General features: G+C 44.0%; 1 long non-coding RNA gene across 1 annotated transcript; it reads left to right on the top strand.

Annotated features, from left to right (window-relative positions):
* The first annotated feature begins 644 nt into the window (after positions 1–644).
* LOC310690214 lies at positions 645–27,292 on the top strand. Its single transcript, XR_014517987.1, has 2 exons — positions 645–761; positions 27,105–27,292. It is a non-coding gene; the product is annotated as an uncharacterized lncRNA (long non-coding RNA).
* Positions 27,293–27,347: the final 55 nt, after the last annotated feature.

The following is a 27,347-nucleotide window of genomic DNA, read 5'->3' as shown; positions in this document are numbered from 1 at the left end:
GCACTGGCTACCTATTAGTTTCCAGGCCCAATTCAAAGTGCTGGTTTTAACCTATAAAGCCTTAATTGGCTCACATCGCAATACTTCAAGGACTGCCTCTTTCCATATGAACTACCCGGACCCTGAGATCATCTTCTGAGGCCCTTCTTCGTGCGGCTCCTCCTCGAGAGGTCTGGAGGGAGGCAACACGAGAACGGGGCCTTCTCTGCAGTGGCTCCCCGTCTGTTGAATGCTTTTGATTATGTATTTTGTGGTTTTATATTTTGATTTTATTTTGTGAACCCCTGGTCTATACATATCATGTTTTTAAACTTGGCACCTCAAAGGGTTTGCACAAAGTAAATATTCTCTCTCTCTCTTTCTCTAAGCATTCATCCCCTACAATGTTAAGGTGCTACAAAAGTCTATCTCTTTCCAGAATTAGGATCTGAAACTGCTTGACCAATGGGCATTAGCAAGGTGTTATTCAAAAACTCTTTTTGTACCCTTTTGCTTAGCGTAAACTTACCCAGAATGAAGCTGAGCCTCCTGAGAACACAGAATAAGTTTCTCTCCCCCCCCCACCTTGTTCCAAAGCAGACAGTTGTGTGGTCCAAGTCTCTATGACATCACAGACTGTGACACTGGAGTAGCTAAGGCCAATGGCAGCCGAAACGTGTGACATAGCTTGACTCGCTTGCAAGCGCAGTGTAATTGCAGATGGATGACAGCAAGACTGGAATGAACTTAAACAGAGGGCTCTCATTGCAAAAATAAGAAAGGTAAGCAAACTGAAGCAGAAGAAGGATTCAGTGACAGTTGCGGCAGACCATAGTGGTAATTTAATTTTCAGACTTTATGCTTCATAGGCAAGGAGTCCCTTGAGTATATAAAAGTCACCACGTTTGGGGGAGGGAGGCCTGGTTTTACTCCAAAATTGATCAGAGCTTAGTCATTGCGGGAATCATTATAGGACTGAGTTTTACAGCGGAGCCCCTAGGAGTCTTCTAAATTATATCAGTATGGCCATGAAAGATTCCCTCCCATAAGGATTCTAAGGCTTGCCATAACCTTATAAGATAAGGAGCCCTGCTGAATCAGGCAAAGTCTCTATCAGATCCAGCATCTCTTTCAACCAGCCACCATCCAGGTCCCTCAGCACAGACAATTCTGCCAGTGAGATAGCTGGATGTTAAGGTGGCGGGTGGCACTGTGGGTTAAACCACAAAGCCTAGGGCTTGCCGACCAGAAGGTCAGAAGTTCAAATCCCTGTGACGGGGTGAGCTCCCGTCACTCAGTCCCTGCTCCTGCCAACCTAGCAGTTTGAAAGCACGAAGTGCAAGTAGATAAATAGGTACCACTCCAGTGGGAAGGCAAACAGTGTTTCCGTGCGCTGCTCTGGTTCGCCAGAAGCAGCTTAGTCATGCTGGCCACATGCCCTGGTAAAACTGTCTTTGGACAAACGTCGGCTCTCTTGGCCAGTAAAGCGAGATGAGCGCCGCAACCCCAGAGTCGTTTCACGACTGGACCTACTGGTCAGGGGTCCCTTTACCTTTACCTTTAAGGTGATCCCAGGTGGGAATGTCTAAAAGCTGGAAGAGAACTAACTTTTTAGTCTCACCAAGACTCAATCAGGAGGTGGCAGAGAAGGCTGATATTTAAAAAAATAAAAAGTAAAAATCTGCCAATCTTGTTGCTAAGAAGGTTAGATGAAATGAAGCAGGATGCACGACCAACTTAAAATAATCCCCCAGATGTTATTGGCCCAGAGATGGAAAGAAGATAACGTCCCAACCAGAAAAGAATGGAAGATTACGGTAAATTGATGGATTATGCCAAAATGGCAAAAATGCCCAGAAGAATCAGAAACCAGGAAGACCACAATATTAATAAAGAATGGGGGGAAATTATAATTTATCTTAAAAACCATTGTAAACAGTTAAAATTGTTACTAGGATTTGAATCACTTGTAGTTTTATGGTGAATTTTAGATAAAATGGAGATGTAAAAGATTTGGATTATTATAAAAGTTGCAGGAGGAAATGATTAACAAAAGGACCAACAAAGGGGAGGAGGGAAGTCTAGGAGATTCACTGGAATCTTGTCTTTATGTTGTATGTTGGTTTCTTGTAATTCACGGCCAGCTGTTCTCTCTGGCAATATCCTGAAAATGCCCTCATCAATCTTTTTAGGCCTACTTTTGTTTGGGATAGAAGAACCATATCATCTGCATATAATAGTATTGAGATGGGTTTTGTGGCCAATTTAGGGGCATGATATTCTGGATATGTTAGACACTGGACAATACCATTTATATATAAGTTGAACAGTGCTGGGGCTTGACTCCTTTTGTGGCTGGTACAGGTCTTGTAAGTTGTCCATTTGTGTAGCAGCGCACTTTCAGCACAGTATATATAAGCATTTGACCAAGTACAGTAGTCTGTCTATACTTGAGGAGTTCAGCTTATCCCACAGTCTTACTCGCAAAACTGAGTCAAATGCAGCTTTCAAATCGATGAAAAAGCACACCACGTGGTTTCTTAGCATACTTGTCAATAAGATGTGCTAGAACAAAGCAATGATCTAGGGTGGATCTGCCTTGCCTAAATCCTGCTTGCTTTTTGGCGAGAATACCCTCATCATCTATCCAGTTGGCTACCGTAGTTTGTTATAGAGGTGCTTTGCATATAGTTTACTGGTTATAGGTAACAAACTGATTCGTCTGTAGCTAGCCGGATCAGATGTGAGGTCCCTTTTGAATATCGGGATGACAACTGCTGTGGCCCAAGCGTCGGGGAGTAAACCAGATGAATTGATAAGTGAGAATATTACCGCAAGGAGGGGTGCCCACCAATCAATGTTAGATTTCAAGAGTTCCAGAGGCAAGTGATCGATGCCTGGTGCTTTGTTGTTTTTTAGCTGCATAATGAAGTTTTTGACCTCAGTTGTAGTTACTGGAGGCCAGGCTGGTAAATTTTCTGGGGATACTGTTAGTTTTCCCAAGAAACTATAGGGCCCATAGATGGAACATGGACGACCAGCTAATTAAACAGGTCAAAGTTTTCAAATATCTTGGCCTTATTTTCCAGTCTACGGAAAATGGGGCGCACACCAGAAATGTGCAAAAGAAAAAGGATCCCAAAGCCAAAATTCTGACACGCTTTTTCTACACAAAAGGTGGTAAACGTATACCATCAGTCCTGCAAGTGTTCCAAGCTAAACCCCTAGCAAAGTTATTATATGGGGCTCAGATCTGGACAGGCACTTACCTGGGATCTACAGAAGCTGTCCAATCAAAGTTCTTAAGGTAAATTTCCTCTGTACCACCCTCTGCCCCAAACGCATCATTGTGCCCAGAGGCTAATCTTCCCTCGGTAGAATTGCGGATCTGGACACTTAACTATTGGCTTTGCCTAAACTCAAATTCCCCCAGTCTAATATCCCTAGTGCTGCAAGTTTGTCACAAGAGCGCCTGGACTAAAACGGTCTATCAAAAACTTCACTCTTGTGGTTTATCACCACAACAGCTACTCACTTTGGGTTTTAGTAAAGCAAACAGTCTAATTTGTCAGTGCCAAAATGCTATCGAGCATCAGAACAACTTGGCCACAATAAGGAAGTTCTGTCCATGGTATGACAATTTCCCACCTACCCATTTTGACTCTCTGGCACCCTATCTGCATAACCTAGCAATTCTAAAATATAGACTTGCTTTTACTCACACAAGATGGAATGTATTTGCCCTCGGCTGTACTTGAGGGACGATTCCAACAGATTCCACACAAAAAAACCTTATGTCCCTGTGGAGATAGCAGTACCCAATTGGCAAATGCCCTTCTCGGTTGCACTCTTTATAAAGACTTCAGGAATGAGGTCATCACCCCTCTTTTATTGTCCATTCCGGGTCGTCCAGCCACTGCCACACTGTCCCTTCTCTTTGCAGATCAAGATGAGCAGGTTGACAGCAAAGCTTGCAAGGTTTTTAGCTGGGGCAATTAGAATAAGATCCACTATTTGACTACTGATTCAAAACCCTAAAATGTATTTTATATAATTGACATATTATTTCTATTCTTTGTATATTGTATTGTTGTTTTATTGCTATGGCCGATGGCTGAGGCAAAATAAAGATTGATTGATTCATTCATTCATTCATTCATGTTTTAGGTTGGATATGTGATTGTAAAAATGTAATTTGAAAAACCAAATAAATAATAAAAAATAATAATCCACCAGCAGTAAAGCATTGTCAACGAAGTGAACTTATACTAGAAACCTCAGCCCTCCAGATGTTTTTGGTCTACAACTCCCATGATCCCTAGCTAGCAGGACCAGTCAGGGATGATGGGAGTTGTAGTCTCATAACATCTGGAGGGCCGAGTTTGAGGAAGCCTGCTATAAAGATTAAGGTTATAACCAGGTACCTTATAACACTAAGACCCTTAATAATCCTTCTGGGTTTAAAGGTAAAGGTAAAGGTACCCCTGTCCGTACGGGCCAGTCTTGCCAGACTCTAGGGTTGTGCGCTCATCTCACTCTAGAGGCCAGGAGCCAGCGCTGTCCGCAGACACTTCCGGGTCACGTGGCCAGCGTGACAAAGCTGCTCTGGCGAGCCAGCGCAGCACACGGAACGCCATTTACCTTCCCGCTAGTAAGCGGTCCCTATTTATCTACTTGCACTTAGGGTGCTTTCGAACTGCTAGGTGGGCAGGAGCTGGGACCGAACGACGGGAGCGCACCCTGCCGCGGGGATTCAAACCGCCGACCATGCGATCGGCAAGTCCTAGGTGCTGAGGTTTTACCCACAGCGCCACCCGCGTCCCTTAAGTAAACCCTTCTGGGTTTACTTAAAGCCAAATATTCTGAAAACCCATAAAGCTCTGGTGATAATTTGCTGACATCATCTCAATGCTTCTGGCAATATATTTGGGGAAAATGTATTGTCTACAAGGGGATAGTTGTGTAGGGTTTGATGAGCCATGCTGATGAGTAAATTGACCTTTTATGAACATTTATGCAAAGAGACAAACCAAACATAAGTCCCTACTTGAACAGCAGTGACCTTTTTATCTTATCTCATTTTGGAATGCTACTGGACCCAAGGACTAGAAGAATGATCAAAAGTGCACTAGTTTTGTTAATGAGGTGTTATTCTCATGGAATAAAACTATTTTGGCAGTAGTTTGAAAATCTAAGTAAAATGTCAATTTAAAAACAATAAAAGAGAGGAGGAGCCCCTCTCACCCCCAAAGGAAGTCCAGACATCTGGTGCATCAAATATCAGCTAGCAGAATGAAGAACACCCAACTTCCCAATGACAAGCTAGCAATTCCCCTCTTGTGTCTCTCGCCTTTCCATTTTATTAAAAGGAAGTCTGCAAAGCTCTAAAATGAAGCAACCACATGAACCAATGGAATGTAAACAACAAGTGAAATTAACTGCCTCAGTTCATAGTAATCCATACAGGCCAGAAACATGTCAGATCTAGTCATCCAAAAAACAGCAGGAAGGAAAGGAGGAAGGCAAACATTCTAGGCAGGAAATTCTGCAATGCTGGTAGTACCATAGTTTTAAAAGAGCATATTCTTCTTGGCCAGCCACCATATTTCAGAAAGAGTGAGCAAGGCCTGGGAGGATTACTTTAATTTGAAGGTAGGCTCATATGAGAGTAGGTGGTCCTTCAACATACCCTCCAAAATAGGGATGTCCTATTCCATAATAATAATGATAATAATAATTGTACTATTTATACCCCACCCATCTGACTGTGTTGCCCCAGCCGCTCTGGACAGCTTCAACATATATAAAAACAGGGCCGGGGGGGGGGGGACTTCCCTATACAGTGGTGCCTCGCAAGACGAAATTAATTCGTTCCGCGAATTTTTTCATCTAGCGAATTTTCCGTCTTGCGAAGCACGGTTTCCCATAGGAATGCATTGAAAATCAATTAATGCGTTCCTATGGTCAAAAAAAGTCCAAACAAAGCCAAATTTGGTACAACAAGAGTTTATTAAGTGCTCTTTAAAGTCACACATACTGTAAAGAGCATTTCAAAATTCAAACCCAGAATTTTTTTAAAAAAACAGCAGAGTGGCCCAATGGTCACAGAAAATCATAAAAATGCAGAAAAAAAACCACAAGCTTCCAGATTCTTGCAAACCCCTTCCCAACACCAAGTCCTTGAATTCCAAACACCTCAACCCAAAATCCAAAACCCCCCAAAAAAGTTTTAAAAGCTTAACTTACCAAATGGCTACAAAAGAAGTTTTGGAAAAGCTTCAAAAATCACCAAAGTCTTTAAAAACCTCAAAAAAGGCTACTATGTACACTGCGTTCTATGAGTTGCTCCTCGAAGTCAAGTCGCAACTGTATTAACGGTGTTAAGAAAAAGGAAACAAACTTGCAAGACGTTTTCGTCTTGCGAAGCAAGCCCATAGGGAAATTCGTCTTACGAAGCAGCTGAACAACGGAAAACCCTTTCGTCTAGCGAGTTTTCCGTCTTGCGAGGCGTTCGTCTTGCAGGGCACCACTGTACAGGGCTGCCTTCAGGTGGCTTCAGAGGCAGAGTAAGGCCGGTGTGCCGTGCTCTGGGTGCCATCCAGACGGGGGTGACATTCCGCCGCCCCCCCCCCCCGGCAACTACCAAGCCTACAGCGAGCCGGGGCCGCAGAGCGACGCGCAAGGCAAGCCTACCTGCTAGCTATTGGCTGTGTGTGGCTTTGCAGCTCCAGCTCTCGCAGAGCTGCAGCCGCAAGTAGAGAATCCCGCCACCATCCATACGGTGCCACGTTGGCAAACCGCCCATCGGTGCATGTGTGGCATGTAGCAGCGCTGTGCATGCGCCATACGTACGCTGCACGCGCATACGCCTCCGAGCGGTTTGCCCCACACCCTGCACCGGGTGCCGGTGAGCCTTCCTTCACCCCTGGGTGGCTCGGGAGTCACATATCTCCATACCCTCCAAGATTTCTCCAATGAAAATAGGGCCATCCTAAGGAAAAGCAGGAGATTCCAGGATCAAATCAGAAACTGGGACGGCTTCCGTAAATCTGGGACTGTCCCTGGAAAATAGGAACACTCGCAGGGTCTGCTTCAACAGTATGAGCAACCATGACTATAGAGCCTATAGAGTCAATACTATCACCTTTCACTGGACCTGGAAGCTAAGCAAGAGCCAGGGTAGTTCTTGTAAAATTGGTGCAATATGTTCCTGCAGCCAACTCTGGTCAACTGCTTGGTGGGATGTATTCTGCACCAACTGAAACATCCAAATGCTTTTCATGTTATAGGAATCCAGTCTGGATGTGATGAAGGCATGAATTACTGTGGTATGCACATCAACAATGCAATGTAGGCATGGTTTTAGAGCGGTTCAATCCAGAGAAGCTTGTAGAATCTTATGACTCCAACTTCTATTGGCTTTTTTAGTTAGTAAGTTATGCAATGGAACTGTAAACACTACTTTGAAATGCAGAGTGGTCTTCTTCAGCTCTAAATTGCTGTGTCACATCTAAAATACCAAATACGACATGAATCCAATCAAGCAAAACTGGGACAGAGCAAAGATGAAAAACTAATGCAACACATATGGCTTTATTTTCCCAATGAATCATGTTCAATTTAAGCCATAATGATTTTTCTAAAAGCCCATTTAACTTCAATTTAGTTTTCTGCAGCTGAACAGATGGGGGAAATCCACAGAGCTGCACTGTTCCACATAAATAATACAGTCAATTGTATTTTTAGATGTGCAGATGCCCACCCCATTCTTTTCAAAAGTAACTTTTCGTTTTGAAACAAAGACTGCAATCTTGAAGATGCTTCCTTGGGAGCAAGCCTTTCTGAACTCAACGAGAATTCTTAGTAAAAATGCATAGGATTGGGTTGCATAGAACTTAATTGTCTGATTGTGGTGTCAATTATTTGGAAAGAAGTCCCCTTGATTTCAGTGGAACGAGTGGGTGGGAGATGGAGACACTTACCTGACCTCACAGCATGTGAGTCACTACCACTTACTACGAGGCTCATTTAACACTACATAGGATAGGGCTGCAAACTAGCATCCAATATAAATAAATAAATAAATAAGCTGTCCAGTAGCACTGGCGAGAGCCAGTGTGGTGTTGTGGTTAAGAGCGCTAGACTCATAATCTGGGGAACCGGGTTCACGTCTACGCTCCTCCACATGCAGCTGCTGGGTGACCTTGGGCTAGTCACACTTCTTTGAAGTCTCTCAGCCCCACTCACCTCACAGAGTGTTTGTTGTGAGGGAGGAAGGGAAAGGAGATTGTTAGCCGCTTTGAGACTCCTTCGGGTAGTGATAAAGCGGGATATCAAATCCAAACTCTTCTTCTTCCTCTTCTTAGAGACCAACTAAGTCTGTTCTGGGTATAAGCTTTCATGTGCATTCCTGTCATCAACAGGTTTACCATACTCATTGAGTCAATCACCCATCTCCTACTACCCTCCTGAGAAAAACCCCACCCCACCCTCCCACTATATATAAGGGTCTGGTGACTTCTGTTTCAGTGTATCTGAAGAAGTGTACATGTACACAAAGTTATACCCAGAACAAAATTAAAGTTAAAGGGATCCCTGACCATTAGGTCTAGTCACGGACGACTATGGGGTTGCGGTGCTCATCTTGCTTTACTGACCGAGGGAGCCGGCGTACAACTTCCGGGTCATGTGGCCAGCATGACTAAGCCGCTTCTGGCGAACCAGAGCAGCGCATGGAAACGCCGTTTACCTCCCCGCCGAAGCGGTACCTATTTATCTACTTGCACTGCGTGCTTTCAAACTGCTAGGTTGGCAGGAGCTGGGACCGAGGAACAAGAGCTCACCCCGTCGCAGGGTTTCGAACTGCTGACCTTCTGATCGGCAAGCCCTAGGCTCTGTGGTTTAACCCACAGCACCACCCGTGTCCCTACAAACTAGTTTGTCTCTAACGTGCTACTGGACGACTTTTTACTTTTATTTATTTATTTCGACTGCGTCAGACCAACACGGCTACCTACCTGAATCTAGCATCCAATATATGTTTCATTTGGAAATGGTCCCTGAAGAGTCCCTTGCTTCCCAGGAAGCAAGACACAGCGATAACAGCAAGAGCCTTTATTGAACTAACAGAACTGAGCAACAGGGGCAAAGCAACTGCTTATAAAGATTTCTGAAGGCCTGGGCCACTCCTACTCTCGATGTGATTGGCTATCTAAACGCCCACGTTGCGAATCATAACTCAGAGTTTATGGGCCAATGGCAGTAGCCCAAATCCTGCTATCACATACTGAATCAGAACACAGGGGCTCAGAATCATTAGTCCAGACTCAAGCTCAGGCAAACACAGACCACTGAATACATAACAGTCCCATTGAACTCTACATGTCTTGCTTATGAGTAAACATGCATGAGATAATGTTGCAAGGCACAGAATTTCTGTTCTTCTCTAAATATCATTTTTGAACAGATCTACAGCGAAGACAATAACAGCATTATCATGTTTCTCCCAGAGCTTTGCATAGAATTCTGAAGAGAACACCAAGACTCACAAAGGCATAACATATATTTCCACAGCTGTGGTGGAAAGATTGCAAATACTAGGCCTTAAACAAGAGTAGGAAAAGTTTAGCTTTTAAAAGCTGTATAAGTTCTTTATGAAGATGCCACAAAATATTCCTGCATCTGAAAAAGTCTGGAATTGTGTATATATGTTTATAGCCGAGGACTGCGGAAGAAGTGTATTACAATATGATAATTCGGAATTAGTGTATGGGCAACATGTTTTGATATTCCTCTTACTCACACTGGTTTAGCCCCAGTCCACATGAATCATTCCCCGTATTCCTGATGCTGAGAAGTGTGCGTCATTGCTTATGTAGCCAAAATGGTACCACCCACACAAAAGAGGGAAGTGTCAACAATGTTGGAAGAACCCCAAGGTCTGAAGAAGTACAAAACATTTTTTTTGGGGGGGGGACCCAAGCCAGAGTGGGTTGACTCCCAAAATAAGTCAGTGAAGACTAGGGATGCGGGTCAAATTCAATTCAATTCGCAATTAAAGCAAAATTGTCAAATTTGCACTTTCTGAAAAAAATATGGGGCCTGAAACACAGCCGTCCACCTGAATTTTGTGATGCAGTTGTCCAACCAAACAATGCTTATATTAGAAAAATGCGAAAATTGAGGGAAATATGCAAAAAAATAAATCTGAGAGAGAAAATAACATACAAAACTGCATCGTATTAGAAAAAATGCTTGCAAAAGTGTTTGCATTAGCTAAAACTGAATACACAAAATGAACATGTTGGGGGGAAATCAAGCTAAAATGCTAAAGAATTTTCATAAGGATAACATGTTTGAAAGAAAGTCTTAGGGACGCCATATTCTGAAGAGCAAAAAAGAGGACGCTATGATGCTATGACGGCCATTCAGAGAACATAAATGCAATTTTTCTCAAATTTTAACCTTGAAAATGAGAACATGTCCTGGGAAAAGAGGACACATGGCAACCACTCTTGATTAAATCAAAAAACAAAAGGAGTTCTAGTCTCTTTACCCATTTGCACGCGTAAAAAACAGAATTCCTAAGGATCTGTAGGTGCTTATCATATGTGGAACATCTGTACCTTTTTTGACTTCAAAGGGTATATCAAATATGTTCCAAATCCAACTTTGCCTCTGAAGACGTGAGGTTAAATTGGTGGCAATAAAAGTCTATGAGAGGTTTGCTTAACCCTGACATCTGTGAACCAGGCCTTGCCCTGCAGGCAAAAATCCTGTGAATCAAGAGGGTGAAGTCCAGTCGCCAACTGCTTTAAACATTTGCACTAATTGTCCCAGGACTGCACAGTTACTTTTTATAATCTTCTGGTAAATATGAAATTAGATCCTTAGAAGGTCAGACCTTTTGTGGAAGGGCAGAGTATAAATTATTTCAATAACTAGTGTGTAAAGAGGAAAACTTTTTTCAAATACATGTATCAGTGGCGTTTAACACCTTGCGGGTGTAATTTAGAAAACTAAGATAAGATGCTGGAGATGCGAAGCAATTAAAGTGGACTTGGTACATATTTTCTAGTTATGTGTCAGGATAAAACATTTCTGGAGCAAGGTGTTGCAAAACGCAGAAGAAATCATAGTTACAATAGGACACGGATGATCAAGAAATCCCTATTTTATTTTTATTTTTTTGCATGTAATCCATACAGAAGTAGAAAAAGTGGACATATATTTAGTCAAGATGCCTTCTAAAATGCGCAAGGCTATGCCTTGGTCGCCAGTGGAAAAGCTATTTCCTATTTCAGAATGTTTCAGGAAAATATGGGGGAATGGCCGTGTTATTTGAATTAAGTTAACAAATGCCAGCTGGAATAAACCCTCAAAAACACAATTTTATTGAAAGATGAACATGGTTTCTAGGTTTCTGGAATGAAAAAAAAAATCAAAGCCAACACAATAAAAGCAGGGCTTTTTGTGATAATAGTAACTGGTATGATGTACCGGCACCTATTTTTTAGCTGCCCATGGCAGCCATTTTGTGGTGGAAGCCAAAGCTCATATAAGTAATGAGTAAGTATTGTATAAGTAATGGCACCTCATTTTTTAACAACTATATCACCGTTTATAACTATTTTCTGTGGCTGTAAAGCCTGAAAAAATATCTTAAACTACTTTCTAACCATCGGTTGGGTTGAGTTGGGGAGATATAATGTATGATACCTTTTCTTCCTATATATATTGTTAAGTTGTGGGCGAACATATCAGACGGCACAGCGATTCTTCCAAAGCAGCTCTTTATTGGTAAGCTAGAACAGAACTGAACTGAGGAGCTCAGTCAGCCTGCTTATATAGAGCTCCCGAACAACATAAATGTAGCAACTTTCTAAAACTATCCAATCACTGAACGTCACTTTCGATCCTTCATTTGCATACAAACTATCCAATCACTGAACGTCACTTTCGATCCTTCATTTGCATAACTATCTACAGTATCCCCCTGCTGGCCCAGGGTGAGAACTTCAGTACATAACATACCATATTTTTCGCTCTATAACACACACCCGACCATAACACGCATGTAGTTTTTAGAGGAGGAAAATCCGTAGGCATGCCACCCGTAGGCATTTCCTCCATAACACGCACAGACATTTCCCCTTACTTTCTAGGAGGAAAAAAGTGAGTGTTATGGTGCAAAAAATACGGAATATAATTATTAAAAACTCTATTTTGCTGGCTGGCAATAATGTATTTATTACTGCACTGGTTGCAAAAATTTGCCTTGGCTGCAAGTTAAGTTGACAGCTAGGCTCCAAAACAAGTATCATAAGAGGGAGTGTGAGATGTGGAGTGCTTAACTTAGGCAAGAGTGATTTTTTCTACATTTTTGTATGTTTGCTTTGCTGTTGCTGTTGTTCAGTTTCAAATCAATTATCTGTATTCTACGCCTTGTGACCAATGGTGATGGCTCATAGCTTTTAGCAATAAAGATTCGTTCGTATTTATTAAATAAATAAGATGTCGATTTGTATAGGGTCCTTCTTTCTGGACATTTTTGGCCGAACATTTGCCTCCGGCTTTGAGAGGTCTCTTGTGACTGTGCAGTTGTGGCTGGTTCTGTGTAAATCTCCGTGTGGTGGTAGAAAGGCATTTGTTAACCTGGAAAACAAATTTTGAAGAACCGGCTGGAACTGTTTTATAGAGAGAAACAACACTTTGAGACTCCGGCTGGCTGGGTGAATGGCAAAGCAAATTCCATCCTCCCAAAGTCGCCCCGGGTTCCCTTCACAAATGACCTCAGCTTTGGAGGAGGCAAGGTTGCCAGCAGCATCTCTCAATAAACTTCCTGAGGCGGCTGGCACAGCAACCGGGATCTCTTGCATTCCTCACCAAAATGGAAAAGCTATGAAAACAATCTGGGGGAGAGAGAATAATTCGGATGCAGCAGCAAAGGAAGGAAGGAAAATAGACGCTAGCAAGTCCTAGGAAGAGCTGAGAGGCAGTAGGAGAATGACGGAACTAGTGCTAGTCAACTAATTAAAGAATTAAAATGAGTAATTAGCTGCCCTGTAAATAATTAACAGATGTAACTACACTTGCGTTGCATCCAAGTTTCAATATTTTTTAAAGTATGTGAAATAATAATAATAATAATAATAATAATAATAATAATAATAATAATAATAATAATTTATTATTTATACCCCGCCCATCTGGCTGGGTTTCCTCAGCCACTCTGGGTGGCTTCCAACAAAATATTAAAATACAATAGTCTGTCAAACATTAAAAGCTTCCCTAAACAGGGCTAACTTTAATACACAAGACACCAATTGTGAGACGGAAAAGGTCATGCTTAATAGTTTATTTTTCATTCCCTCATATACTCACAAACCATTTAAAAACAACAACAACTGAGCACAACAATGAGGGAAAGACCTGCTAACCAGCATTGTGTCTTAATTATTTGCTTTTATGCTGCACCAAGCTCTGGGGTCATTTAAATGGGGAAAAGAACCTTTAACAAAATCTATTAATGGTACAATGTTATTGTCCAAAAATACGGGCTTTATAATTCCCAGTGATATATGTTATGTATTGAAGTTCTCACCCTGGGCCAGCAGGGGGATAGTGTAGATAGTTTTCACTCAGGTCCACGTCAGTTATTTTAGGCGGGAAACCCTGGGTTGTTGCTGCTACAATGTTGACAGCCGGCTGCCTATAAAAGCAGGCCAGCTGAGCTGTTTGCTGTTCAGTTCTGTCCAGCTTACAAATAAAGAGCTGCTCTGGAGAAATCGCTGTGTCGTCTGCTATGTCTACCCACTATTTAACACTGGCGATGAAGGTGGGATCGATGGACAACAGAGCACAGCCAGATGCAGCCACCCTCTGAGATGAGCTGAATCACGGAGCTGAAACACTGAGCGAAATCACGGAGCAGAACCAATTCAGAGCTGACTGTTCTGGCTACAGCACGGTGTTCCATCCATCGCCCTCCACGTCGGCATCGGAATCATGGCTTCACTCGTGCCTCTACCGCCGTTTGCCCCAGCCTCTGAATCATGGGACTCCTACCTCGCTCAGTTTGACTGCTACCTCCAAGCAAATGAGCTGACAAGAGGGTCTGTAGAGCAGAAGCGGGGCCTCTCCTCAGCTTTTGTGGCCCCGAAGTGTTCGTGATGGCCCGAGCATTGGTTGCGCCTCTAGCAGTCCAGGAAGCACCTTGGGACATGATTCAAGAGAAGCTCCGCAACCACTACGCACCAAAGCCGTCCAAGATTGCTGCCCGCCATGCGTTCTACCACCGGAACCAGGCAGAGGGGGAGTCAATCAACAACTACACCACCGCCCTGCGACAGGCTGCAATGCACTGCGAGTTCCGAGACTTAGATGATGCCCTGATGGATCAAATCGTCTGCGGGGTCCGGGACATCCGTCTGCAATGGCATCTCCTCGCCAAGCTAGACCTCACGCTGCAGAAAGCCACTGAGGAGGCCGTGGTCTCAGAAGCTGTTGAACTCTCCGCCCAGGAAATCCACAAGGCCAGTAGACCGTATTTAAAGGACTATGTTGTTAGACATGTAACACTGTTGGTCTAATGGAAGTATGTGAAATGTAACCGATATGCTTTGTGCCTAACTGAACCATTACGTGTAGTGCTGTATATAAGGAAACCATTACGATTGTAACTAACGCCTTATCTCGGTGGGGAGGGGTGTTATGTATTGAAGTTCTCACCCTGGCCACCAGGAGTATTGTGTATGTAGTTTTCACTCAGGTCCACGTCAGTTATTTTTGGCGGGAAACCCTGGGTTGTTGTTGCTACAATGTTGACAGCCGGCTGCCTATAAAAGCAGGCCGGCTGAGCTGTTTGCTGTTCAGTTCTGTTCCAGCTTACAAATAAAGAGCTGCTTTGGAAGAATCGCTGTGTCATCTGATATGTTCGCCCACAACTTAACAATATATATTTATGAAAACTAGGAATCGGGATTCTTGAGTGCTATTCTCAACTGAGGGACTTAATTCATGGAGTCTGCTTATGCCATCTCTGCGTTGCTAAGATAGGGTTGCCATATTTCAAAAAGTGAAAATCCAGATACAAAATCTCCTTTAAAAATTGAAGTTTTTGAGCTTTTTTTTTTTAATTCAGCAAAAAAATCAACACTTGCCATACACCTGGGTTTTCATTGATTTTCAGAAATTCCGCCCGGACGAATCCCAGATATGTCCAGGAAATTCTGTATGTATGGCAGCCCTATAAGGATTCTGGTTAGTTCTTTGATCCCAGATACTGTGTAAATTACTGCAGGAGTATATTATCTCAAATGATAAATCCTCCAGAATAGAGGAGGCCATAGTTTGGTGGAAGATCACCTGCTTTGCATGCAGAATGTCCCAGATTCAATCCAGGGATCTCCAGGTACGGCTTGGAATATCCCATTAAATCCTGGAGAACTGCTGTTGTACACAACACTGACCAAGATCAACCAGTTTTCCTGGGGGAAAGTGGCAAGACAAAACAAAACAAAAACCTCTTAGACCTGGGACTAGAAATCACAGGGTGAATGAAAGTGTGGATGGGTCCTTCGTAGAAGGTGGCTTCCTCTCCTTCCGAAGGAAAGTTTGCTCCACAATGCCAACCACCCTGCGAGCCTGTATTGGCATACAGTGTTAACCACTTTTCTTTCAAGTACAGTGGTCCCTCTGGATGCGAACGGGATCCGATGACTCAAATGACTTTAAAAATGACTCAAATTCTACTCTACGTTAATAACGTTTGCACATGCACGCAAATAGCACAGAAGAGAGGGCTCTGTATGAAAATTAGGGCGGAAATGTAATTGAACTCCCTTCATAGCTGTCAACTTTTCCCTTTTTTAAAGGGAAATTCCCTTATTCCAAATAGGATTGCTCGCAAGAAAAGGGAAAGGTTGACAGCTATGACTCCCTTATATTTAAGGAAGTGTATATTTGTGAGCAAAGGTCGAGCAAGAGACTGGACTGCTTTGCCTAACAGTGTGCATTATATGCTGCCGGACATTTAAAGATCACTTTCTGGGTCAAGGCTGGGGTCAGAATGGCCGGAGCATGTGCTGCCAGCTGAGGTTGCCAGATTCAGACTCAGACCTCTGAGACGTGTGCAGGAAGAGCTTTTGCATTTGGAGGAATTTTTCCCTCCTTAAGGGTCCAGGAATATCCTCTGGATCTGGCGCTGGCTGCCCTCCTTTCAGCAGCTGGGGGGAAAGGCCTCCCGCTTCTGCGGCCGCTCAGTATTCCAGCTGTTTGTTACGCTTGTGTGGGATGGAACTGGAATTTCTTTTTCTGACCAACGCTTGCTCTTTGGTGTTGCTGGGATGGGGGGATTTGCCCTCTCAAATCTGCCATTCCAATCGTATACGACGGAGCCACAAAGGTCACCAAGTTAAACTGTAGGAAATAAAGAATCGGCTTCTGGCTCAGCCGCCTTCTGTTTTCCTCACAGGCCACTTTAGCTGCATTCATAATCTGTCTGGAAATAAATGTCTCGGGAATTGTGTGTGTGTGGCTCTGACTCAGATAATTCATATGGCCGCTGTCCTCGCCCACATCTGCTTCTCCTCCCAGCTTTCCCCCTCAGTACCTTTACCTTCTGGTGCATCTGAAACACCTTGTTTTAAAGGGACAGAATGTTTTTTTGTTCTCCAGCAGAAATGCCTGCTTCCCAACCTCTGCATTATTTACCTGTCTTTATTTTGCTTCCCCCTCTTGTTCTCCCTGGGTTTTTCATTGCTAGGATGTGATCTACTCAGCGAGTTTATAAGATACCAAATGCTTTGTATACCATGTGGTACAAAGCCAGCACCCAGATTACATTATTACATGTACTTCAATTAACCTACATGGCTCCAGAGATCTGTATCTGCAACGCCCTTTACTTCAGAGAAGCAAAAGATATATTTAAAGACCTGGTGCCCGATTGATTTCCTATATAAATGAGAGAGGAGCATGGACTCTACTACACCTGCTCTTTTTGCAAAGCAGTTAAAAGTCCAGTTTAGATGATACTTGAAAGTCGTCTGGTCAAGCCCTTGGCAGTTTAAAACAGCACAGCAAGAAGGCAGTTTGGAAGGGGTGTGTTGTGTTTGCTTTTTGGTATAAGCTTGAGAGCTGTGCCCATCTCTACTATTTTTCCTTGTAAAAACTGGTTCATTTAAAAAACAAAAAACATCAAAAGCCCCTCAGTGTCTCTCCATCTCTGCTTTACTCAAACTTCTGCTGCTGTCTAGAACTGCCACTTTCCCCCTTGCAGAGTCTCTCCCTTCTCACTGTACTTAAATGTCTCCCTCTTTCAAGAAGGACACTGACAAACTGGAACGTGTCCAGAGGAGGGCAACCAAAATGGTCAAAGGCCTGGAAACGATGCCTTATGAGGAACGGCTAAGGGAGCTGGGCATGTTTAGCCTGGAGAAGAGGAGGTTAAGGGGTGATATGATAGCCATGTTCAAATATATAAAAGGATGTCACATAGAGGAGGGAGAAAGGTTGTTTTCTGCTGCTCCAGAGAAGCGGACACGGAGCAATGGATCCAAACTACAAGAAAGAAGATTCCACCTAAACATTAGGAAGAACTTCCTGACAGTAAGAGCTGTTTGACAGTGGAATTTGCTGCCAAGGAGTGTGGTGGAGTCTCCTACTTTGGAGGTCTTTAAGCAGAGGCTTGTCAACCATATGTCAGGAGTGCTCTGATGGTGTTTCCTGCTTGGCAGGGGGTTGGACTCGATGGCCCTTGTGGTCTCTTCCAACTCTATGATTCTATGATTCTATGATTCTATGATTCTATGATTCTATGATTCTATGATTCTATGATTCTATGATTCTATGATTCATTCCTCAGCAGCCTCATGTAAAAGAGATGAAGGATGCAGAGTCCTCAAATGACCCGTAGTACTTTCACACAAATGTATTTCATTACTAGTTCAATGTGTTGTCTTCAACGTGAAGTTCCATATTCAACATAGTAATTTGGAAGCAACAGCTCATTAACAAGCAAACCTCCAGCAGGTATTCAAATTCAATTACCTGGGAAATACATTCCATCATAGGCTTCTATGGTCCACGCATCGTGCAACAGCTGTGAATGCCAGTAAGATGTCTATGTAGGCCATAATGTGTTTCTTTATAACAAGAGGTAATTCGCATATCCCCTCTGCCTTCAAGGTCTTCAACGCCAAAGTTATAGCTCAATTGCTCTACGGAATTCCAGTCTAGCTGCCAGGGTTTATCCAGCTGGTAGAATCTTTCCTTTTTAAGATTTTTGCTGTCCCACGTTGTGTACCCTAGATCAACTCTGCATCCCCTAATGCAGTGTTTCCCAAACTTTTTTGGGCAACGGCACACCTGCTTACTGAAAAAAAATCTCGCGGCACACCACCATTAAAGCCCCGCCCCGTGACGTCAGCGCGCAGCGTCACGCCGGGAGGGACGCACGAAAGTGAAAGTTTTTTCCCTCCCCCCTCAGTCCCTCGCTCGGAATTCAGCTCGTTTGGGGCATCGCTCTGGCTGCTCCCTCTCCCGCCGCGCAGGAGCGATGCCTCTCTCTGGCTCTCCCTCCGCGCAGGCTGAGGGAGGGAGGGAGGTGCGCGTGTGACCCGTCTCTGCTGGGAGACCAAACCCAGCGAGGCAGAGTCGCGCGGAGGCGCCCAAGCAGCGCTTGCCGGCTGCGAGGAGGAGCGCCAGGCAGCAGCAGGAGGCGCGGCCTCTCCTCGCCGCCGCCGCCCCGCCTCTCGCCGCCCGACTCGCCCGCCTCCCTCCAGGCATCTCGCGGCACACCAGCCGATGTCTCACGGCACACTCGTGTGCCGCGGAACACCGGTTGGGAAACACTGCCCTAATGGAAACCAGAGTTAGAAGTCATACATTTTCTGTTATTGGGGAATACAGTAATCAGGAGCTCACCAAGTTAGTGGCTAAATATCTTTATCTGGTTTTTTGTTGTCGAAACACATTGCAGACGTCTGATCTCCCTGGAGACACAAAAATGTAATATTACACTGCTTTGCCTCTTTCATTTGACAAATGTTTTGTGTCACTGAGAAGGCGGTAATTCTGTACAGTGGTACCTCGGGTTACATACACTTCAGGTTACAGACTCCACTAAACCAGAAATAGTACCTTGGGTTAAGAACTTTGCTTCAGGGTGAGAACAGAAATCGTGCTCCTGTGGCGCGGCAGCAGCAGGAGGCCCCATTAGCTAAAGTGGTGCTTCAGGTTAAGAACGGACCTCCGGAACGAATTAAGTACTTAACCCGAGGTACCACTGTATTGATTTGCTATGGATGTTTGTATGTGATGCCAATAAAAGGTTTGAGAATTGAATTGAACAAGCAAACCTCCATATATGTACAACGCCCATCAACTAAGCTCAACCTTCTCTTCTCCCCACCTTTTTATATCTTATTTATGATTTTCAGTTTTATACATTTCAATAATTTTACAATCATTTTAACATTTCAAAACCTGGCTTCCTTCCCTCTCTTTCTGTGGTTCCTTAAATTTATTTTTAATATTTTCTGCATATCCAAATTAACTTAATTTGCTTGTTTATTCATCTACTGTACTTTAAATATATACTCTTATAAAACTGCAGGTTATTACAATAATCCTGCCAATGTTCTTATCTGTTTACAGTTTGTTTGCAAATATTCCAGAAACCATTTCCATTCTTTTATAAAAAGTTTGTTATCTTGATTTCTTATTTTTCCGGTAAGTTTTGCTATTTCTGCATATTCTGCATGTTTTTGTATCCATTCTTCTTTTGCTGGGACTTCTTTCCATTTATGGGCAAGTAATATTCTTGCTGCTGTAGTCACATACATGAATAAAGCTCTATACCAGGTACCCCCAACCTTCAGCCCTCCAGATGTTTTGGACTACAATTCCCATCATCCCTGGCCACTGGTCCTGTTAGCTAGGGATGATGGGAGTTGTAGTCCCATAACAGGGGACACTGTGGGTTGATGTGGGGGGGATGGCAGGGAGGTTGGTGAGGTGACTGGGTAGGGGACCAACCCCTAGTTTATAATATTTGCTATACAGTTAAACCTCAGTTCTCGAACCACTCCATTGCTGAACGTCTCTGTTTTTTTAGCGTTCCTCGGAAGACGCGCCTTGGAACTCGAACGTTTTGGAAGTCAAATGTCCTTCTGGAACGGATTACTTTCAAGTTCCAAGGTTTAACTATAATCACTTCACTGTCATGAATTCTACTCAACATTGATCCAGAGCAAAACTCCAATGTATAGTTAGCAGAGTAAAAAACTTAAATTCTTTGCAGGATTCCCAAAAAAATAGACCAGGGGCAATTAATAGTCCGTCCAGCAGAGCTTTACTGCTACTGAAGGCAAATGAGCATCATGGTCACAAATCCAGTACATTCAGGATTGGCACTGTCCATCAGAAGTCCAGTTGCAGCAGACTTAGCTTAAACTAACAATAACTTATAATAAGACTAAAACTTAACACTAAGCATACTACATACAGAACATCACACCTGGAAAGAGAGAGAAAAGTGAAACCCAGTCTCCTTCTGGCCTTAACCAGCATGACCTTGACAGAAAAAGATAACAGAGCCAGTTTAAGCCAGCTGTACTCAACTTCTCTGAAGGAATAACCCAAACATCATGAACCTTCTGCTTGTTTCTTTCGCACAGAGCAGCTTTGAGAACCCTCTTGAATTAATTAGAGTAGGAAAGATCTCTACACATCAGATCAACACCTTCTGTACCAAGAAATGCAAACTGCCATTCACACCATCCATAGATTTTGGAGGAGATTTTGTTATCACAGGGTTCCCTTTTGTGGAAAGCTTGTATTGAGCTTCTTGGCTGCTGTTGTACTGTAGGTAGTATTAATGTGTACTCTCCACATACACACCTAAAAGGAGTTAGGCTTTTCTATGGATGGGCCACTTTTGGTGCATAAACGGTGTGAGATGGAGCACTTAGTTCTGGAAGAGGTCTCGTTGGCAAACTTTAGAAACTGCTGCATCAAACTGGGAATGATATTCCCCTAAAGAAGATAAAAAGAAGGGTCTCTTTGCAATCATTATCTTCATGGATTTTCAGCAGGTAGGGTAGTGAAAACAGGCCTATTCAGTATGTAAGATCCATCAGCAGAGAGCAGTAGTGAGCTAGAAAATAATAGGGAGCCAACTTTATGGACTTTTAGGCCTGATGCCCAAACCATAATCTGTTCCCTTAGCTCCTTGGAAAGTGATTTGAGAGAACGCATTATGCTCACTGTGGAAACAGACCTACAAAAAGCGCATACCTTTGAGTTTATTAGCCCTTTCCCCTCTTTCTGTCCTACAGTGCATGAAGTATTTAAGCAGAGCCGAAACAGCTCATTTCCCCATTGCTGTTGTTTGTCCAGAAAAACATTATGGAATTTTCATAATTAACCTGTGCATGCAGTATAACATGTTTAAAGCACATGGAACTGCAGTTTGTTCAGGGTGCTGGGAACTCTAGTAGTGTGAGGCAGTTTCCTGGGGGAAATCACATGCTTTAAATGTTTTTAAATGTATAGTGTATATACAGCCTTGCCTAGAGCACCTCATAGGAGGACCGGCTCCAAAGAACTCCACAATGCTAGAAGTCTCCAGGAGTGTCACTAGTGACACTGAAAGCGGACAGCTAATATGTCAGAAAAACCCCTGTCTTCACATGCAGAGAAGGCCCTAACTCACTGAGGGTTTGAGACCCAATGGCTACCCTCTCCTGGCTTAGCCTGCAGTCAAAGCCATTCCTGGGGTGTGGCTGTTGTCGCATGCTGACAGCTCATATTCCTGTGCCTATTCTCTTTTATGTTAACTCAAAAACATACCTCACTGAGTTCAGTAGGGCTTACTGTGAAGTATGTGTGCACAGGATTGCATCCTTACAGTCCGGGCCTATGTATGCTTACTCAGAAGAAACTGCTGTCTGTTTCATTAGGGCTCTACTTCTAGCAAGTGCACATCAGAACATATTTCGTGTTCATAAGGACAGGCACAGATTTTGTTGGATGTGGTATTTATTGATACCCTCTGGATCCAGTGTGACATATTTTTTTTAAGCCTAGGAGCACTGAATATTTATTGTTTTATTGCTCTCTGGAATGAGAGCAGCAAGTTCTTTAATACACATCCGTTTGGTCTTCATTTCACTCCAGCTTCACAAATATGTAGTATCATTCTTTATTTTAAAAACTTGCTGCACAAGATGTGTTTATGCCCTTTCAATGCAGAAGAAGGGGGAGAATGATACTACTGAAACTGTCCTTTAAGATTGGTGGGAAACCTCATGCCTAGCAGCTGAATGCGTATCTCCAGGCATTGGTCCTTAGGCTCCTCACTAGACCTGCCCCACACCTTCCCATTGTTGTTGTTGCTTTTATTGTTGTTGTCATCCATCTGCCTTTGAGAGACGATGGAGTGCATCTCCGGAGATGAAGTCAAACTGCCGCAGTGACCTCTCCAAGGTGCAAGCCTCAGCAGAGTGTGTGGAGGTCCTGGACTGCCCAGACAACAAGACTCCCCTCTCTGCCTCACTGGTCCAAAGAAAAGCAGAGCAAGACGTCTAACACCAGTTTGGCTGCAGGAATTGCTGGAAGGAGGCAGACAAGGCACCGTCCAACTGCCTTAGGGACTCCATTCCGGATTTGGGCAGGGTTTACTCCTTAGCCTTTTCTTTTCCCAAAGAAATCCTGCAAGGCAAGGTAAATATATTTATTTATACCCCCTTTTTGCCCTGACAAGGACTCAAGGCAGCTTACAGGCAAGGTTTTTCCTGGCCCAGGTGCCTTTTTGAACAACAATAGCGCCTCTTGCTTTCCCGGATGGAAATGTATGTAGGTACAAATCTCTGACTTTTACATTGCTGGGATGTAATTTGCCATTGAAAGGTAAGAGTCTTCCCTGTTGCTCTGTGCAGTCTTGTCTCTAGCCCTGCCCAGCCCTGGCAGGTGGCTGATAGCAGCTGAAGTCTAACACCATCTGGAGAGCCAGATGTTTCCCATCCCTGATGTCTGGGTAGGACTTGAAGCAAACCAGCCACAGGTGAAAAATTGTAAGTGGGACTGTAGGAGAGCTTGTGTTTTCATGCTGGTTAGTTCTTCATTCTTCACTGTTGTTCGGCAATGGTGAAGGGTGACTTTGTTGCAAAGGGCATCTTAATTTTAATTAAACACTCCAGAGTGCCTGTGTTTTCAGATGAAAACCGACACACAGCTTATTTACAGAACCTGACATGCAGAGATATTATCTGGTTCAGGCAAGGTTGTACTGAGAAACAACCCTACAAATTTGCATTGGCTATATCAAGATCATGATGCTGCCTTTATTTATCTGGAATTAGTAAGACACAACCAGGAAGAGGGGAGTGGGGGGAAGCCTAGGATTCATTTCTGAAAAGTTTAATTCCAGATCTCACTTCAATAGCCAATCCTGATACCTCTCCCCTGGTTCTCTGTTTGATTTTGGAGATAATCTAAATTGCATTTGGCTCTATAGGGAACACAAATTTTAAAAAATTCAAAATTAAAACCAGTAAATCTGAAAGGAGACAAATACTGCTGCATGGGTCTTGTGCAAATGTATCATTCCAGCTTCCGCATTTAGTACTGTCTTGCCTCTGTCTGTTCCCACCTCTTCGTCTGTTGTCTCCCTTGTATCGTAAGCTCCACGTGGGCATGAAGCTGTTCTCCCATCTCTGTGAAGCACCAGGGACACGGACGGTGCTTAAGCAATAAATAAAAACCAGAACAACTGACGATTGTATGTTTAAAGAAGGAACAGTGTACGGAGAGGCTGTACCACGATCATTCTTGTCTCAGTGTGGACGGTTCTCCTCATGCCAAAATGTAAACAGGAGGCAGGCTAGAATATTGTGGTGGGCAGAGTTTTGAGCTTGAGAGGAGAAGACCTGGGTTCAGTACCAGCTGAATGATAACGTTCGCTACATTCCCAGGTAATGGTAAAGGTAAAGGACCCCTGGACAGTTAAGTCCAGTCAAAGGCGACTATGGGGTTACGCCGCTCATCTCACTTTAAGACCGAGGGAGCCGGCGTTTGTCCACAGGTAGCTTTCCGGGTCATGTGGCCAGCAGGACTAAACCACTTCTGGTGCAATTGAAATAGGGGGGGGAGACCCCTGACCATTAGGTCCAGTTGTGGCCGACTCTGGAGCTGTGGCGCTCATCTCACTTTATTGGCCGAGGGAGCCAGTGTACAGCTTCCGGGTCTTGTGGCCAGCATGACTAAGCTGCTTCTGGCGAACCAGAGCAGTGCACGGAAACGGCGTTTACCTTCCCGCCGGAGCGGTACCTATTTATCTACTTGCACTTTTGACGTGCTTTCAAACTGTTAGGTTGGCAGGAGCAGGGACCGAGCAACGGGAGCTCACCCCGTCGTGGGGATTTGAACAGCCAACCTTCTGATCAGCAAGTCCTAGGCTCTGTGGTTTACACCGAGCGCCACCCACATAAAATACTGTTATGGAAACCAGAGCGCATGGAAACACTGTTTGCCTTCCTGCCACTGTGGTACCTATTTATATACTTGCATTAGTGTGCTTTTGAACTGCTAGGTTGATAGGAGCTGGGACTGAGCAATGGGAGCTCACCCTGTCACGGGGATTCGAACCGCTGACCTTCCAATCAGTAAACCCAAGAGGCTCAGTGGTTTAGACCACAGCACCACCCGCACCCCCAAAGAATTCCCTGACTGGGAATTGAACCCGGGCCGCGGCGGTGAGAGCGCCGAATCCTAACCACTAGACCACCAGGGATATGCACCAGGCCCCATCTCCAAGCCTTGAATCTACCTCCAAGAGATGATGCGCAGGTGAAATTGGGGAACTAGTTACTATTGAACGACCTGGCAAAAGGGCAGGTTGCAAACGTGACATAGAGGTAGACTGACTAATATGCAGCCGATGAGAGAGGGTTGGATGTGCATCAAGTGAAAATCTAAAAAACAACAACAACAAATCCTTGGTTGGGGCTGCTTAGTTCAGTCTCCTGGGATCAGCTCACACAAACCACTTTGCCTACATTGGAGCCATCCCAAGCGTTTTTTCTTTAGGCATGTGAAAAATTGCTAGGAGCAATTCAGCGTGATGGAGCAGCGCCTTTCCCGCATGCTGTGATCCAGCTGGTTATATATATTCACAATTGCTTTGATCAAAAGTGACATTATCCATGCAAGTGCACATCTGGGGGAACGTTAGGCCTGCCCATGGGTGGCAAATGTATACCTGCCGTACATCCTGTTTGAATCAGGCTTTAGCCTGTGCTGCTCTCTGACCATCCACTTTGTCATCAGGATTTAGCACCTCAGCATTCCTATTAGCACATCAGACGCTTTTGATCTTTACAATAAGGCTTTCACTGTTGTGTTCCTTTCGTTACTTGTCTGCAGCAGCCTGTGTTGCCACTGAACTGTCTCAGGGGCAGAAGGTAGCTCCATGGTAGAGCATTTCATTTGCACACAGAAGACCCCAGGTTCAGTTCCTTGCACCTCCTAAGTAGGGGTGAGAATGTCCCCGTCTGAAACTGCCCCTCACTGTCCACAGTGGTGTGCCTGATAATAGGCTGACTTGGTGTTAGGCAGCTGCCTGTATGATTTTATCATCACTGTCTATTTACAGTGCAGGTCTATACATTTGGGCACCTGGGACAGACCCCAAAATGGCGTCCAAAGGGTGAGGGAACAGCTACATCAGGAACAAGGGAGGAAGAAAGGTCAACATTGGGATCTGCTGCCCCAGTAGATCCTGCCACCTAAGGCAGTCACCTCATCTTGCCTCATTGTTGGGCTGGCCCTGTCTATATAGAATCGTAGAAGTGTAGAGTCGGAAGGGACCCTGAGGGTCATCTACGTTTACATAAAAGGCTCAGGACCGCAATACCTCAAAGATATGCCTATCCCCATATAAACTGACCCAGACCCTGCAATCACCATCCAAGGTCCTTCTTTGTGTGGCCCCTGCATATGAGGGTCAGATGGCGGCAACATGAGAATGGGCCTTTTCTGTGGTGGCTCCCGATTTGTGGGATGTTCTCCCCAGGGACGCTTGCCTGGCACCTTCGTTACATATCTTTAGGTGTCAGGCAAAAATATTTCTCTTCTCCCAGGCCTTTGGCTAATTAACCAATTTATGCCTTTTAAAACTGTGTTGGGTGGGGAGGGTACTGTTTTCGTTTGTTATTATGGTATGTATTTTTGTGCTTTCATATTGTAAACCACCTTGTGATCCTCAGATGAAAGTCAGTACAGTCATACCTCGGGTTACAGACATTTCAGGTTGCGTTTTTTCAGGCTACAGACCCGCCAAAACTCAGAAGTACCGGAACGGTTTACTTCTAGGTTTTGGCGGTCGCGCATGCGTAGAAGCGCTAAATTGCAACCCGCACATGTGCAGACACGCCGCTGCGGGTTGCGAACATGCATCCCGCACGGATCACATCCGCAACCCGAGCTTCCACTGTATAGAAATTGAACAAATAAAATAAAATAAATTCTACTGGAATTAAATACAGTGGTGCCTCACAAGACGAAATTAATTCATTCCACGAGTTTTTTCGTCTAGCGAATTTTTCGTCTTGCAAAGCACGGTGTCGGAAAAGTTTTGGGAAAGCTTCAAAAATCACCAAAAACCTCAAAAAAGGCTACCACACCGCGTTCTATGAGTTGCTTCTCGAAGTCAAGTCGCAACTGTATTAACGGTGTTAAGAAAAAGGAAACAAACTTGCAAAAAACGCAAGACGTTTTCGTCTTGCGAAGCAAGCCCATAGGGAAATTCGCCTTGCGAAGCAGCTCAAAAACTGCAAAACCCTTTCGTCTAGCGAGTTTTTCGTCTTGCGAGGCATTCGTCTTGCGGGGCACCACTGTACCACACTCAAGTAGACATGTACAGGATTGCAGCCTTTATGGGTGATGTTTCATGTTTCACTTGCAAAGGATTAGGCCTTGAAGATCTACAGAGACTGATATGAAAAGCAAGGGTTGCAGACCTTAAAAAAAAAAAAACCTGCCCCTTTCTGTGCTTTAACAGCATATTGATCTTCAGACGTTTGCTGGTGATGATTCTTATTTCACCTGTGGTTTTTCCCTAGATTATGCTACTGTGAAAGTTAACTCTACTTTCAGGCCCTCGAATTCCTTCCCCTCCCACACCCACAGGGCAGAAGATTAGAAGCCAGTTATTTTGGTGCACTCGCCCTGCTATTTCTGTTCCCGCTGAACTTTGTGAAGGCAATCGTGACATCATATTAAAACAGCTGCATAATGCATTTAAACCTCAGGCATGATGTTTGCTTGAAACATACATTCAAAGGAAGGGAAATTTATTTACCAAG

The sequence above is a fragment of the Podarcis liolepis genome, assembly GCF_965112155.1.
Source record: "Podarcis liolepis genome assembly, chromosome: 12".
In the NCBI taxonomy this organism is placed as follows: Eukaryota; Metazoa; Chordata; class Lepidosauria; order Squamata; family Lacertidae; genus Podarcis; species Podarcis liolepis.
This window is presented reverse-complemented; position numbering and strand designations above follow the sequence as displayed.